The 16,017-nt window shown below is 40.8% G+C and overlaps 1 long non-coding RNA gene across 2 annotated transcripts; it reads left to right on the top strand.

Moving 5' to 3' along the window:
• Positions 1–2,243: 2,243 nt before the first annotated feature.
• Positions 2,244–10,043, top strand: LOC108511941. Of its 2 annotated transcripts, none has more exons than XR_001880450.3 (3): positions 2,244–2,523; positions 2,839–2,911; positions 9,592–10,043. It is a non-coding gene; the product is annotated as an uncharacterized LOC108511941 (long non-coding RNA). The 2 variants fall into 2 exon arrangements; XR_005511665.1 differs by lacking the exon at positions 9,592–10,043 and adding an exon at positions 4,283–4,334.
• The last annotated feature ends 5,974 nt before the right edge of the window (positions 10,044–16,017 follow it).

The following is a 16,017-nucleotide window of genomic DNA, read 5'->3' as shown; positions in this document are numbered from 1 at the left end:
GTTCGCCTTAGGCCGGGCCACTGCAGGAAAGATCTCAAAGATAAAAGAAAAAGAAAAAAAGTCCTTCTTAGTGAGTTCGCCTTAGGCCTCCAAATGCATTGAGCTGCTCCTGATGATACTTGACAGCCTGGTCTCTTAGCATTCCTTTCAAGTAATCTCTCATGGATGCAGAGGTGATTTTTGAAGATTCATTTTGGAAATATCAAGACTTGAAAATATGAAACGTATGCCTTTTCTCTACCTATCTGCCATACGACCTTTCTTTAATTCAAGGGCAAAGCCAGTGCTTCATGTGATGGTTCCGTACATGCTGCCATTACTAGAACTGAGAATTTTGATAACAGCTCCAAGTTATAGCTAAAGTCTGAAGGTGTGCATAAGGTCCTTTCATTCTGAGTCTTGACAACTATAGACTGAATCCACGAATAGTTGCATCTCTTGGCACTCCTGGAGGGAGTCATAGGTGCAGTTGCAAGTAAAGAAAAATCAGAATTACAATTCTGTAAAGAAAGATTTCAGTTATTTAATTTGCTATTTTATGAACTGGAAATAAATGCTTGCAAAAATTGTTGAAGTTTCTCTCAAAGTCGGTAGCTTTGACGCGATCGGGATGCATTTCTTGAGGCACTGCTATTATTATCTCCATCTCAGTGGCATCAAATTTTGGCATGGCAGGTTCTTATTTTTGCTTTCCTTTGTTTTTATAAAGCACATTTTCTATTGCATTACCAATGCAAAATGCAAAACCATTAGCCAATTTTTGACAGGTCATATGAAACTCGCTTGTATCGGCCACTAAAAGGAGTAAATTGCAGCGTGCCTCAGGATTCAGGACTACTAACTTCTGGCCTGCGAAAGCCATGGCAAGGATAAAATACCACAAAATGGTATTCATCAACCATACAAAAAGGCTCTGTAGATGAACACAAAGGCTCTGTGGATGAACATAAAGAACGTTAGATTTGATTTAAGCAGTAAAAGCTTACCAAAGAGGATTGAATTGTATTTTGAGGGAGAGCAATTTTAACCATCTGAACGCTTCTCATAATACTTATTTGCAAGTGTTATAAGCTCTAATCTATTGATTTTTAAAGTGAGTACCTCAGGACAAAAAAAGAAAAAAACACAACAGGATTTAACGGGATTGTGTTTTTCTTTTTTCCATAAATAGTAGGATCCGGAGAAAAGGGTCGCTTTATTTTGGACCTGTTAATATTCACTTGTGAAATATGGATACTCTTGGTGATATTAATACTCACAGAGGTTATCTCGTGGGATCTCCACTTATCTCTTCCTTCTTCTCGATTTTGTATGCTGATTCTCCTGGATGTATTTATACATGTTATGTGCATCATGTCTATCTTACCAATTTAAAAAAAGAGAGGTACAAATAGATGCCAGAATTGCATAAAAGATGCAACCAGCTGATTGCAAACGACATTTCTAAATGTTTCATGCAGAGAGAGTTTCTCGGCTTGGGTCAACTACGTATAAAACTTGCGTGCGTACCAAGAAAATTCTGAGCTTATGGCTAATAATGGCAGTGGCGAAAGCAAGCCCTTGCATCAAAAATTAGGATTACGATGCATACGAACTACGAAGTAATAAAGATTTATACGTATACAAGGTTTGCAAAAGATGTTAAATAGAATTACAGTTGCAATACCGATCAAGTGGCAAGTGGGTTCCCATTTATAGGTAATGATGACTTGCAAAAAAAGAGAAATATACAAAATAAAAAGAGAATTTGTGGATGTTATTTTCTTGAGAAATGTACCAAATGAAAACAACTCCCCTTCTTTCTTTCTTTCTTTCTTTCTTTTTTTTGGCTAAAAAAAAAGAGAAAGAGGGGAGGAAGGAACAAGCCCACCCCCATGTAACAAACCCCACTGAGCCTCCACCATGCCAAGAGAATATTCAATACGGGCAGAAATAACCGTGTGTTGGGCATGCCAGTCGGTTTTACTCATATCCTTTCCATCCGTGGGCTCGGCTCGTCACTTGTCTAAGCTCCAGCACGGTTACTCTCCATGTGAGTACGTCACATCTAGCACCACCGAGGCTAGCAGCGGACCAATAAGCCCTCTCAGACTCCGCATCCAAGTAGAAAATATTCGATCTCTATAATTCAATCAACACATGCGCGTTTCGAACTTGGAGGGCTTAGCCAACAATGGTTTTAGAGGGGATGCAGCAGCCTTGTGATGATATGGGCTGGGCTGAGTACTCTCCGCGAGCTATTCAGTCTGATGAAACTGTAACGGCGTGAGGCTGCCGCTGCTGGCCGTTACGCGGTATCCAAAACAAAAAGTAGAAAAAGAGGAGGCTAGGGTTTTTAAGACTCGCTTGGTTCTCGGAAACTAGAAATTTATGTGCGCCGATATTCCTCTTCGCCCTCTTCTTCACCTCAACCTCGCAAAACAACTCCCGGGCATCGCCTCGTCTCTCACTTTCCCTCTTCCAAACCAATGAAATTTTCCAGCCACCGACAGATCCGCCGCCGTCCGACACCATGCCGTGCAGGTAGGACTCTCCGCCTCAGCCCCTCACAAGCCCTAGCTCTGCTAGCTGATCTGTTCAGTTCGACAAAGATCTGGACTGGGATTCGAAAGATCCTAATGATCTATCGAATTATCAGCTTGGGTTTTTGCTCCCAGACTAACGGATCAGATTTGGATGGTTCTTGATATGTCTATCTCTAGCCAGTATCCTCTTCCTTTCCTCCTCTATTCCATCCCGTTTCTTCTCTTTCCGTCTCCCATGGTCTCACCTTGTTTTTACGAAGCCCAAGGTTTCATGCCAGTGCTGATGACTATGGATCTGATTTTCCAATGGCAGGTTCGCCCACCACGGCAGAAACTTCGAAGTAGCTCCTGCTTGATTTGGCTTGGGAGGTATTGGAAAAAAAAAGGTATGGATGATTTTCTTTTTCATTTTTGTGATATATTTTAGGACATGCGTTTGGGAATTTGACTTTATGACAAAAGATAAAGATAATACAAAACAAAATGATGGAACTAAAAAATTATATTTGTTCAACGGAAAGAAGATATTCATATCTCAAGCTTCTCGTAGCTTGAAAGTGTTTACAAGAGATCCATTATAAATGAATGAAAATAGGGTGGTTCTATATACACCCCCCCCTATTGCTCAGGACACCCCCCCAAAAATTAAAAAAAAATTAAATACTCTCTACACCCCCCCCCCCCCCCCCCCCATTTGCTAAGGACACCCCTAAAAAATTAAAAATTTCTAAATTACCCCCCACCCTCCCCACCCCCTCACCTAAATTGCTCTCTACACCCCCCAAACCCCCCCCACCCCGCTCTTCCCCTCCAAAACACCCGCCGGCTTCTCCCTTCCGCCCAAAAAACCTCGCCTCAAGCACCTCGCCGGCGGCCAAACCCCCTCCGTCTCCCTTTGAACTGTTCCGCCCAAAGCACCTCGCCAACGCCCAAAACCCCCCCGTTCTCCCTTCTCCCTCTCGTCGCCGGCATTCTCCCGATCTCCGACCACCTCGCCGGCTTCTCCTGGAACCACCTCCCCGGCCATCTCTCGAGCAACGAGCACCTCGCCGGCGCCTCCACGACCACCTCGAGGTAGCTCCCCCCCCCCGCCTCCCCAAATCGTTCGGCACTGGTTCTTTGAACCAGTGCCTTCGGTTCGGCCCCATGGGGCCGACCCAATGTATCTTGGTCCCCATGGGGCCGAATCCAAATTTTTTTTTTTTTCTGTTGCTAGACTAAGGATTATTTTTATTCCCAAATTTTAGCCTAGATCACGTCCTTAGGGTGAATTGGATACCCAACATCAAGGACAAGTTTTTCATTACTAGATTAGATAGTAATTTGAGAAGTAGGGATAATTTAGAATCATTATCATATAGCATTAACATGGTGCATCCAAATATGATGATCTTGTTACCTTCATCGATGTCATTCTTGATCTTGGAATGATTATCTCATATCAAATGCTCTATCAAATAATAAAACCACAACATTAGTTAACGAACAAAAACTAAAAACAAAAACTAAGAACTGCGGCATAGTTTTAGGTAAAGTCTATTATTGAGTTATGTCTTGAGTTTACGAGTCGTATACTTTTGAATTATCATTTATGTATGCAATTGAAGTAACATTGAATTATTTATCACAAAACCCAATCATGTAGATTCCAAGAAGTAACTTGTTTCTTTTTTGGCTTGTTTTATCATTTATCATTTATGTATGCAATTGAATTATTTTCTTTGATATAGTCTAACATTGAATTTCTATATTTTCAGACATGGATCCCGGTCCCTCCAGAGTTAGACCTACGGCGTCAGCTAGGAGACGTCGTGCTAGGATTGCTTCTCCCGAGCCTGCTCCGGATACATTACTCCTATATGGATCAGCTTTGGGAGCGGTGGGAGGACCACGTGCTGAGCCAGGCGAGCAGGAGCCACCCAGTTACCCGGCCATCAGACAGCGTACCGGGATACATGGAGTGGTATCTCCGTATCACGCACGTTGCAGTTCAGCCTCCTCATCTGCGCTCGAGTACTCATTCTGGAGCTAGGGGAGGTCATGATGATGCTGACATGCACCGGCGGCGTATTGCAGATGCACTCGGTATCAGTACCGACATTGTACGGATGGGTCCCTCAGAGGCTACGTCACTAGGTGCCGGGCACCTATTTCATGCTATTTGTCAGATGCATCAGTTACTTCTGGGTGATGAGCCTGGCCCGAGTACAGCACCCTCTCATTCGGATCCAGCACCCTCTCATTCGGACGTACAGCAGTACACGCGTCGACGACGGCGTCATAGGGATTGATGATGGAGCCTTTATTTTGATTATGTAGCTTCGACTTTTTTTTTGTGTAATTTGAAACTGTTGATATTAATGAAAAATATATATTTTTGGTACATTTACGTCTAATCTTTGTAAAGCCTGGCCCGTTCTATTTTACACAAATATAACAGTGCATATAACAATCAATCTAACAATGCGAAGACAGATATTTTTTGATTTATATTGATGATGGAGTTTCACAGTACATGACTCTAAGAGCCCAAAAAAATTTACAACTTTCAAAAATTGTACATATATAAACAATCAATCTAACTCTACTGTCTCGCTAATTATAACATTAGGTGAGATGCTCTCTTTGAACTGTTGAATCCGGGCTTCATATGAATTTTCCCATCCGGTAGCACAAGGAAGATGATATTTTCGCCAGTTGGTCGCTACTGGCGGAACGGGATGTCCCGGCAACAAGAACACCTTCAAAATTAGAAATAAGAAAATATTAATAGCTACAAAATTATAAATAAGCAAAATTAAATAAGTAAAATTAAATATTCGCAAGTGTTGTGAACGTAGTACCTCAACAAAATGATTTCCATTTACGAATCCGATAGCGATATCTTTGCGGGATAGAAGAGGTACTGGCACAGAACGGAGAGGTAGGAAGGTCAGACATTGTTGCAACGAGAGATGGTATAGGACAACATTATAGCAGGATGCTATAAGATGACCCATGTCCGGCATAGTCATCCATCTGTCATATGGTGGACAATCATCATAATATGATAATGCATGAGTGATCTCAGCAATCGTCCCTTCCACACCATATAATGTGCGATAGTGGTCCGAATGACATTGCAACTCTTGCAATAAATCCTTCCTAACACGCACCCAGTCATCTTCTCCAAATCCCAGTAAGTCAGCTATTGCCCTAAATCCGCAATTCCCATCAGCTTTTACATCCTTGATATGCTGGATGTATGGTCTCAAGGCAGAAGGAATAGCATCAATATAGATAATGGGCGTATGTGACTGGGCTCTAGTACGAAAAACCTGCAAATAATATCAAATGATAGAAAATATGTAACAATGGCAGAAATATCCAAATAGTTATCCGTCTCAGCACATCCCGTACCGGCACGGCACGGCACGTCCCGACATGTCCCGTATCGGCACATCTCGGCACGGCACGTACCGACATGTCCCGTATCGGCACATCTCGGCACGGCACATCCCGTATCGGCACATCTCGGCACGGCACGTCCCGACATGTCCCGTATCGGCACATCTCGGCACGGCACGTCCCGACATGTCCCGTATCGGCACATCTCGGCACGGCACGTCCCGACATGTCCCGTATCGGCACATCACATACCGGCACGGCACGGACCGTCCCGTAGACGTTGTGATACCTATTGTAAGGAAATAAATATTTGGTACTTACCTTTTGCTTGGGCCGCCTCTTTTGAATCTGAGTAGATGGATTGCGGATGGTAACTTTCTCAACACCAGGTGAATAACTATCCTGTCCAGATAGAACCAACTCAAACGCAGACGGGTCACGTCGAGTAGACGTATCAACCTTCATTGAAGCGCGCCCACGTGAACCGGTCTTCCGTTTTGCAGGCTCTAAAAGAGGTGTACTATCTGGACTTGCAATCTCTCGTAACTTCTTGATCATCTGCAATTGAGAAGCCCCATCTAACTTCTTGAATCGTAGCGCAATCAAATCTAACTCTGCATCACAACTCAACTGAATTGGCTGCACGGGGGGGGGGGGGGGGGTAGGCACAATATCAAGTTTCCTCCAATGAGGATCTATGCAGTCGAGAGGAATGGGCCGACCTTCCACCCTGTACCGCGCAATCTGGTGAGCACATGGTATACCATGTGTGCGTCGAATAGCGCTCCCACAATTTGAATCATCAAACCCAACTGAATTGGCTCGTTTCGATTGGGCGAGGACATGATTTAACGCACTTATAGATATGAAACCTCGCAACTCTTTGAATTCAGCTGGCTTGAAGTTGTGCTGCACTACCAATAAACTCTTCTCCAATGAGGCTTTAACGGAGCTGTGCTGCAACTCAATCAATCCATGTATTCTAGTCCAAGATGACTCGAAACTTCCTTGGCTTGATCCAAGCTGCTTTTTGAGCTTTGCATGTGCACTCTCGACCCTAGTAAACAAATGAAAGTTAGATATAACAATTGAGGCAAATTAAAATTAAATGAGTCTTTATTTGTGATACCTATTTGTCGTCACATTTCCGTAGTGCCTGCATGTATCCGTCCACGCCGCAACAAATCTTTCCTTGTATTTGCTCAGCCAAGTATCTGACACATACTGTAGTGCATCTGGATAGGTACCGAACTCTCTCTGCAGTGCACTCCAGCGATCATTATACTCGTCTTCCGTGGAGGACAGCACTAGTACATTCCAACTCATAATAAATTTATCCCATTTCTCCTTCAATTCGAAAATTTTTTTGCACTTGGCCAAAACATTCCTACTAATATGCCATCTACATAATAAATGTCTAGCAGTAGGAAATACTCTATGAATTGCATTCATCAAAGCCAAGTCTCTATCTGTAACAATCAACTCAGGCAAAACATCATCAGCTATGACACTGCGCAATCTCTCTAATGCCCAAGTATAGCTTTCTTCCCGCTCAGAATTTAAGTATACAAAAGCAATTGAAAATGTCATGTCAGTAGATGTCACCCCCACAATCTCTAAGAGCGGAAGACGATACCTATTCGTCTTGTACGTGCAATCCATTATCAACACACGGGGAAATGCACGGAACAAATCAATGCTGCCAGGGTGTGCCCAAAATAAGTCATGCACAACATCCGTATTAGTACAATTTCTATGCCACTCAATATATTTAGCCTCTGATAATTTACCTAATAGATGTTGCATTTCAGACCTCCCGGCTTTCTCTACAACCTTAAACCGTTGACGTACATTGTAGATAGTCTTGATAGTCGTAACATTGAGGGCATCTCTTTCCTTCAATGTGGATAATATGTCCTTTGGACGAACCAAACTATTCGACATATCCACTAACAATTCCGTCTCCTGCTCAGATAATCTCCCTGCATATGAGTGCCCCTCCAGATTCTCTGCAGCGGGATGATTGTGCACTCCACATACGACCAGTAATATCCAATCATCCGCAGTATCCAATTTTTTTCCTCTTAATGCAAAAGGGCATCCACACTTCTTTGTCCCACAGGCAGTCTTTATTCGCTTTTCTTTTTTGGTTCGGTACGTCCCACCCCTCTCACAACCTAACGTAATTCTGGGTTTCTTAGAAATGGTACCTGCATCGGATGATTTGATTACAACAACAAAACCATTTCGCCTCCCAGCTTCACGACACCAATTACACAAGTCCTCTCTACTCTTGAAGATCTATACATTAAACAATTTATGTAAGTACACAGTTGTAAAAATAGCTCGCTAAACTAATACAAAATTGCACAATACATTATAATACCTCGTAAGTTGTAAATTCGCTTGTGTAATCCAGTACAAATTCTGATCCAATTATACTCGATTCGGTTGTAGCATAGCCCTACATATAAAATAATTTATCACCAAGAATTAATGAATCAGAGGATCTGTTCGGCACAAAATTCAGCATGGCACGCGATTTGGCACCAGAAGCCTTCTGTTCGGCTGCACAGTGCCGAACAGAAGGCTTCTGTTCGGCTGCACAGAGCCGGACAGAACCCTTCTGTTCGGCTGCACAGTGCCGGACAGAAGCCTTCTGTTCGGCACTGTGCAGCCGAACAGAAGTTCGGCACTGTTCAGCCGAACAGAAGCCTTTTGTTCGGCGATCCAGTGCCGAACGGAGCACGAACCGTGAAAAAAAAAAAATTTCGAAACAAGGTGGAACACGTACCTTTGCGGCCGATTCTTCGTCCCAAATCACTAGTTGCTTGTCCATGCTTCGAATGGGGCTTAAATCTCCTTCAAAGATCGCCTAAACGATGTAAATGGATCGAGGGGTTTAAGGGGGGTTTGAGGGGTGTTTTTTTTTTCTTTTCAAAACGAAACGGAGGAGGAGGAAGGGGGGGTGTACTGAGAAAATTTCAAGGGCAATATGGTAATTACACTAAAGGTTAGTTTGGGTTTTTTTTTTTTGATTTTTGGGGGGTGTCCTTAGCAATAGGGGGGGTGTATATAGAACCCCCCATGAAAATATTGAAGAAAAAATTTGGGAAATTACTTTCCCATCCCTCTAAAGACTCCACTGTTCCCTGTTGACCAAAACTAACACTTCCGGTCCACGACTAACTGGTTCTCTAAATTCCGGTCCCTGATTTACTGTTTTCGTTAAAATACAGTACCGAAAGTGTCCCCAGGTTACCGTAAGTGCCCCCATGTTACCGAAGATCTTAAAACGGAGAGCGTTTGAAGCGGAAACATAGGGAAAAAATAGCCCGCGTTAGCATCTACCGTTGGATTTAGGGATAACCATTGATGTTACGAAAAAAATCGTAGAGTCATTGCACCCTAGTCTTCAAATATGGCTACGGGAATTCAGTGTTACCGATCTTGAAAAGTGTAGATATCTATTAATTCCGATGAATATGGGATGACATTGGTATCTACTTTCTCTAGACTTGAAGGAGCAGCGTTTCGATTGCTACAACTCCTTGTGGGGTTTCAACGTTGCGGACGACGCTGTTAGATATGTTGGTATCACTTGTACAATATAATATTACTGATTTTTTTTTTATTACAGGTTTCTTCTAAAAATTTTGTATTCTTCATATTATTGCAGGCATCTTTTGTGCGAACGTGGCTAAACGACTATGTCGGATACCGTATCCCTGAATTAGCATATCGTGAAATTCGACAATGTGCACAACAAAAGGCTGATAGTGTCGACTGCGGGGCATACATGCTTATATTTGCAGAGACACTTATACGAGGTAGCTCGAGACCATTGCAGAAAGAATTCAAAGATATTTCTTTATACAAGAGCTGGGTTGCAGGGAGTATTCTATTAAATTCGGGCTGCATTGCGTTTGATAGATTTTGGTCAATGTACGGACTGAAGTCAGGTAGAAAGAGAGCTTAGACTATGTGTTGTAAAAGATGATTGTTAATGTGTTGTAAAAGATGATTGTAAATATGTTGTAAAAGATTATTGTAAATGTGTTATAAAAGATAATTGTCCAAGGGCATTTTCATCTTCTATGTAATGTAACATTCTAATAGATAATATTATTAATCCCTGTTATGTTCAGATGATTGGCTTCCTTTTCTACTTCTTGTCATGCTCATTGCTGAAATAGGTGTTCATGGTGAGTTGGTGACTTATTATAGGTTGTAAAAGAGTTTCATAATCTGTGCCGGCACACACTTTCAACAGTGTGTCGGCATGGTTGTAATGTAGTCATGAGGCCGTAAACAGAAACATATGCAGGATATGCTTAAATGTTTATCACACTTTTAGAAAATCAGTGTGCCAATTGAATATGTGTTCCTCCAATTTGGTAATTTAGTTTGAAAATTTGTTTAAAATCAAATGCAATCTCCAAATAGTTAAAAATCCATTTGTAGGTACAGAACTGCAATATTATCAACGGGCACTAAACTAACGATAAAGAACACCAACAAATCTAGTAACTAAAGCGTAACTCAGTTTGATAAAATTCAGCGTGTCATTTTGCTCCATTTTGAGATTTCAGTTGGAAAACAATAACATATGCTTACACCTTCCAGGGCATCACAGAATTAAATGGGTGCCAGAAGGAACAAGTGTGTTCAAAGCATACTTTACTGTGTGCAGTCTATAACTAAATGTGTGCCAGACTTTAAGAAGTGAGTGCGAAGCATACTCTATTGTGTGAATTGTGTGCATAGAACTCTGAAATGTGCGTATTGGATTTATAAAGTATCTTAGTGAACATACTTAACTGTGTGCAGAAATGTTTCAAACTATAATAAATGTCTTCCAAGCATACTTTACCGTGTGCAGATAATAACTCAAAGTGTGCCAGGCTTTAAGAAGTGTGTTCCAAGAACAGCTTATTGTGTGAAAATAAGTCTAAAATGTGTGACAGGATAATACCTAAATGTGTGCCATGCTTTAATAACTGTGTACAGACTAGATAGGAACGTGTCGGCAAGTGAAAGGTGCGCGCCAAATCAAAAATGGTTGTAAGTTTCGGAAATGCTATGTCACAGTATGTGGATACATGAGTTCCAACATGCACAAATTGTTGCAGTTCTTCATCCCTTCGCATCTCTATTGGCCGAACTAATTGTGGCCTTCCTTGCGAGAGAAGGTGCAACTTCTCCTCTCTAGGTTGTAGCTTCTCAATAACCTAAAGCGAGCGAACACTTGATTTTAGGAACAAGTTAAAATATTTGCAACGTAAGAAATTAACATTCAAACCTCAAAACGTTTTAGGTTCTTCATAACATCGGCAATCATGACCACCCTGCGAGGGAATGGGGTGTTGTTCCAACGTAAAAGACGTGATACATGAACGATGGCCGGTGGCTTTCAACAATGATGTTCGCATGCTCAACAGCCCATATCTGGCAAAAACCATTGTAAACATCAAATTACAAGTAAATATATATATCGTAACAATAAATTTTTTAAAAAAAACATTAAGATGCTTACCACCAGAGCGACCGTGCAGCCGTCCATGTATCTAGCAGATCCTTCACCTGTGATGTTTCTTGTTTTCACACTATCGGCTATACTAGGTATCTGCTGGCGAAGAAAAGAGAAAACGACAAGACCCCAACTATATGAACCTAAGCGGTCTAAATCATCAACATATAAACATAATACCTTAGGAACATAGTAGTGTAATGTTGGGAAGAGGATAGTCCCAAAGAGATATAGAACTTATAATTTTATGAAATCCTCCACATCTTGTCATCTGCTCTTACCAACAAGGTATTGTAATCTATTTTTAATTGCATATCTATCGGCTTTTTTGTGGTCACCCTCAAAAAATCGGGTGATAAGGTCAGACGTAACCCTCCTCTTTTTATGCAGTTCCACCTCATCACCCGTGGCACTCAAACCAAGGATTGGTGCCAAATTACTCCCTACAAAAGGCACCAGAACCCTACCAAACCAAAAATCTTCCTCAACATCATCCCAAAAGGACAGCAATGTGTCCAACACAGGCCTACTTTGTTTTATATACGGTAGACCTAGCATGTGCCCAAAAGGAGTGCCACTCACCCTATCCTTCTATTCACGAGACATACACAGAATTAGGGTGACCATAAAACTTACAAAGTGGGTGAAGTAACACCTTCCATTCACCATATTACTGGGGCCAACAACAAGTTTTTTGCCTATAATCTGCTTTGGGGCAATCTAAGATGTCTGCATCATAGATATAGTCATAAAAAAAAATTTGAATATTATCAACTCAAAATGAATCATCTTAAAAACTATAACAAAGAACACAATTAGCACGGAATAGTCATATTTTTTCATAATAAATATTTCAAATGTGCTCCCACAATCTCTCTGTCCATTAATTCGGCAAATCCTAACCATTTCCACAATTTAAAAAGTAATGCCCTACAATACTGCATATCATGTTGGTGTTCAAAAAAATAATTGGAGAAAGTATGCAGCAACGGTTGACAAACCTGTTGAAGGAATGCAAAGATACCTCAGGAAAGGTTGGAGAGAGCAATGTCCACCGAAGCTTTCGCTACAAACAAACAGGGCGAAGTCAGTTCGAAGGTCGACTCCGAGACCGGACGGAAAATATCTCCTTGCTTCGAAAAATCGAGTCGGAAGGGTTCTCCTTTTCGATGAGGAGAACGGCTTAATAGGGGAAAAGAGGAAGATCGAATACCAGTGGGACATGGTTTGCAGTTGTAGGGTCTGAAATCGGGGCGTAAAAATCAAGCGGAATCGGGCGAGAAGAAGAGGACATTTTTTCGTTCGAAGAGAGGATCCGAACTTTGGGGACGAAACGAGGGCTGGAATCGGTGAAGAGAAATAGGGCTTGTTCAAATGAACAAAGAAGCATACAAGGAACGACGGAAGAGTGGAAGGGTCAGGGGTATTTTGGTCTCCTTATGGCATTTCGAAATGTCAATGGACTGCTTGTTAAAAAAGCAGTCAACATGGACTATTCGTTATAGCCGGGTCTAAGTTTGGACCACTAAGCAACTTCCCCAAAAAAATTAGGAGAAATTAATGGCCGGTCCATCCTTGGACCAGTCTCTAATTTTTAATCCCTGTTGACTGGTTTTATAACAACCGGTCCAGCATTGTGCCGATATGTAACCAGCTTTATTCTTGAGATGAAAATACCCCCTCGTCTTCTGCCCTTCCACTCTTTCTTTCTTTTCTTGTTTCCAAGCCTAAGTCTGACTCTCGAACCTACCGGCAATCCATTCTCTATTTTTCTACTGTTAATCTATTCTCCTAATCGGAGGAGAAAACTCTTCCGCTCTCCCGCTCATCCGCTTTTCCACTCTTCTCGTATTTCCTAGTTTCCCACCCCAATTTTGTGAGTTCAACTTTATTTTCTCTCCATTGTCCGACTGAGAATTAGGACTCCATGGCATTTTGTTGACGGCTGTTCTAGAAGCTTTTCCTAAAGCTCCCGACTTCGCCCAACTCGATGGTAGTTGAAGCTTCGCTCGATATTATTTCCTAAACCATCCCTGAGTCGTCTCTGGAGCCCTTCAACAGGTTTGTCAACCGTTCCAGCATAATTTCTCCAATTTTTTATCGAACACCAAATTGTTATATAGTATTCTAGGGCATTTGTTTTTAAATTGCAGGATTAGTTAGGATTTGAGAAATTAATAGATAGAGAGGTTGATGGCACATTTGACATATTTGTCATGGAAAAATCATGAATATCTTTCATTGATCGCTATTCAATGCTATTTCTGTTCTTTGTTATAGTTTTTAAGATCATTCACTAACACAAAATGTTTTACTCAATTATGTGTTTCTAATTTTGAGTTGATATTATTGAAAATTATTGTTTGAATATATTTGTGATGCAGACATCTTAGATGGCACCAATTCACTTAAGTTTATATTATTTGCTATTTTAACATATTGTTTTATTAAGTATAGGTCATGAACGTGTACTTTCGTGTCACGGAGCTTTTTCATCTAAAGTACACTGAGACAGTTGAGAATCCAGCATTATTCTTGCGTTGCGAGATATAGGTTCTGAATTACTGTGAATTATGAATTTTGTTAACTATGTTCAAAAAAATGTTAATTGTATGCAGGAGATGGATTGCAAGCAATATTTTGTTAAATGACCGCTACGTTACATAAGATAGGTTCTAGTCATGATACAATGAGAAGTTATGTAGGAAGAGAGATTAGAGCATGTAAAATATCTTGTTAAATATATGTAGGAAGGAGGTGGATTGCAGACTATATTTTGTTAAATGACCGTTGCATTATATATGACAGGTTTTGGTCATGGTACGACGTGAAGTTATGTACAAAGAGAGATTAGAGCATGCACTGTAAAATAGCTTCTGGATATTTTTATTTTTTGTGTAATATAACATTGAAACAAATAAGATGATCATATTGATTTTTTTGAGATGATTGGCCAAATTATGTCTTTGATGTCGTGCTCTTAACTGGATGCCATGCTATATTAACTGTGTACTTTGCTAAATTAACTCTACCGGGCTAAGTTAGACTACAAAATATATAGATGCTTGCCCAGTTACTAGGGATATTAACTGTGTTTAAACAATCTTTAACAACATCCACGGCACCAGCTGGCCGTGCGTAGCCCAGCATCTACGGGCCAGTGCGCGTCCAGCAGATCCGCACGCAGGCCAACGTTGTATGCTGGGCTAACTTAACTGTGTGCGAGGGTTACTTAACTATATGCTAGTTTTACTTAATTTTGTATGCATGTTAACTTAAATGTGTGTCATGCTATATTACCTATATACCAAGCTTACTTACCTAATTGCAATAATAAGTTAACTATGTTCGAGGCTAAATTAGAACACGAGCAACAAGAACATATCTCAAATGAACCACAAATTACAAAAAAAAAAAGTTCGTATCGGACCACAGCTTCAGATATTCCAACGTGCCGGTGGAATAGTTTACTCCATTTATAACTTCATAAATCATAAATAGAAACTTAAAATGTTTATTTGTTGGGAGTTGAGTTAGGGAATTTGTTTCAAAGCTAATGCAATCTTCAGAAGTGTACACTAGCGAGGAAAACAAGAACATATGCATACAACAAGCTATATTAAGTGTGCACCATGTTGTATTAACTGTTTTCAAATCTTTTATAATATTGTGTTAGGGTTACATAACTGTGTACCAAGCTAAATTGACTAATTGCAATGGTAACTAATAATCGGTACAGAGACAGGGTAACATCTGCAGGGAATTTATTATGAAGCCATTGTTATCTTATTAAAGGTACGCTACATCAGACATATATATGATCCCCGAAGTTTTGTATGATTGTGGCTTTCTGCCTGCACCAACAGCAAGAATAAGAACACAAGTATTCCTATTGGTTCACGAAAATGATACACGTAAATCTGATGCAAAAACGCCACAAGTATTCCAAGTATTACACCTCCATTCTTATACATTATAAATGTTCCATCTATAAAAATCAGATGTCATCATCCTTTTATGAGACCCGTTAGTGAAGCCTGAAATGAAATAAATAGGCGTCTGAATCGACCTTCACTTATTTCATACTTCACTATGCTGCCGGGGTTGGTCTGAAGAATGGCGTCGCAATACCAGTATATTATAAAAATTTGAAAAATGATCAAACTAGCCTTATGTGATATAACATGCATCCAAGGAGGAGAACAACCGTGAGGCACCATGGGTCTAGAGCTTGATCTCGCTTGAGCCAGCCTGTCTATGGTCCGAGCCAGACCATAAAACCGCAACCGATGCACCATCCAAAAAGAAGAATTCTCATACACATACTAATTTAGATGCTTTTGATGATAAGCTAATAGAGCTATCATAGTTCTATATGCAAACATAGGAATTATCATCCACAGCAACAATGTTAAAATATCATGTCTACAGTATTGGACAAGTATAACTCAAATCAACAAATAATATACCGACATCTCCGATCTCTATGACGTGGTGGGCGAGGAAATGAGAATAAAATCCAATTAGGAAGGATGCTTGTTATCGGATGCTGGCCGTGAAGAATGCTAGTTGTCG

Source organism: Phoenix dactylifera, chromosome 4, assembly GCF_009389715.1.
Source record: "Phoenix dactylifera cultivar Barhee BC4 chromosome 4, palm_55x_up_171113_PBpolish2nd_filt_p, whole genome shotgun sequence".
Classification (NCBI taxonomy): Eukaryota; Viridiplantae; Streptophyta; class Magnoliopsida; order Arecales; family Arecaceae; genus Phoenix; species Phoenix dactylifera.
This window is presented reverse-complemented; position numbering and strand designations above follow the sequence as displayed.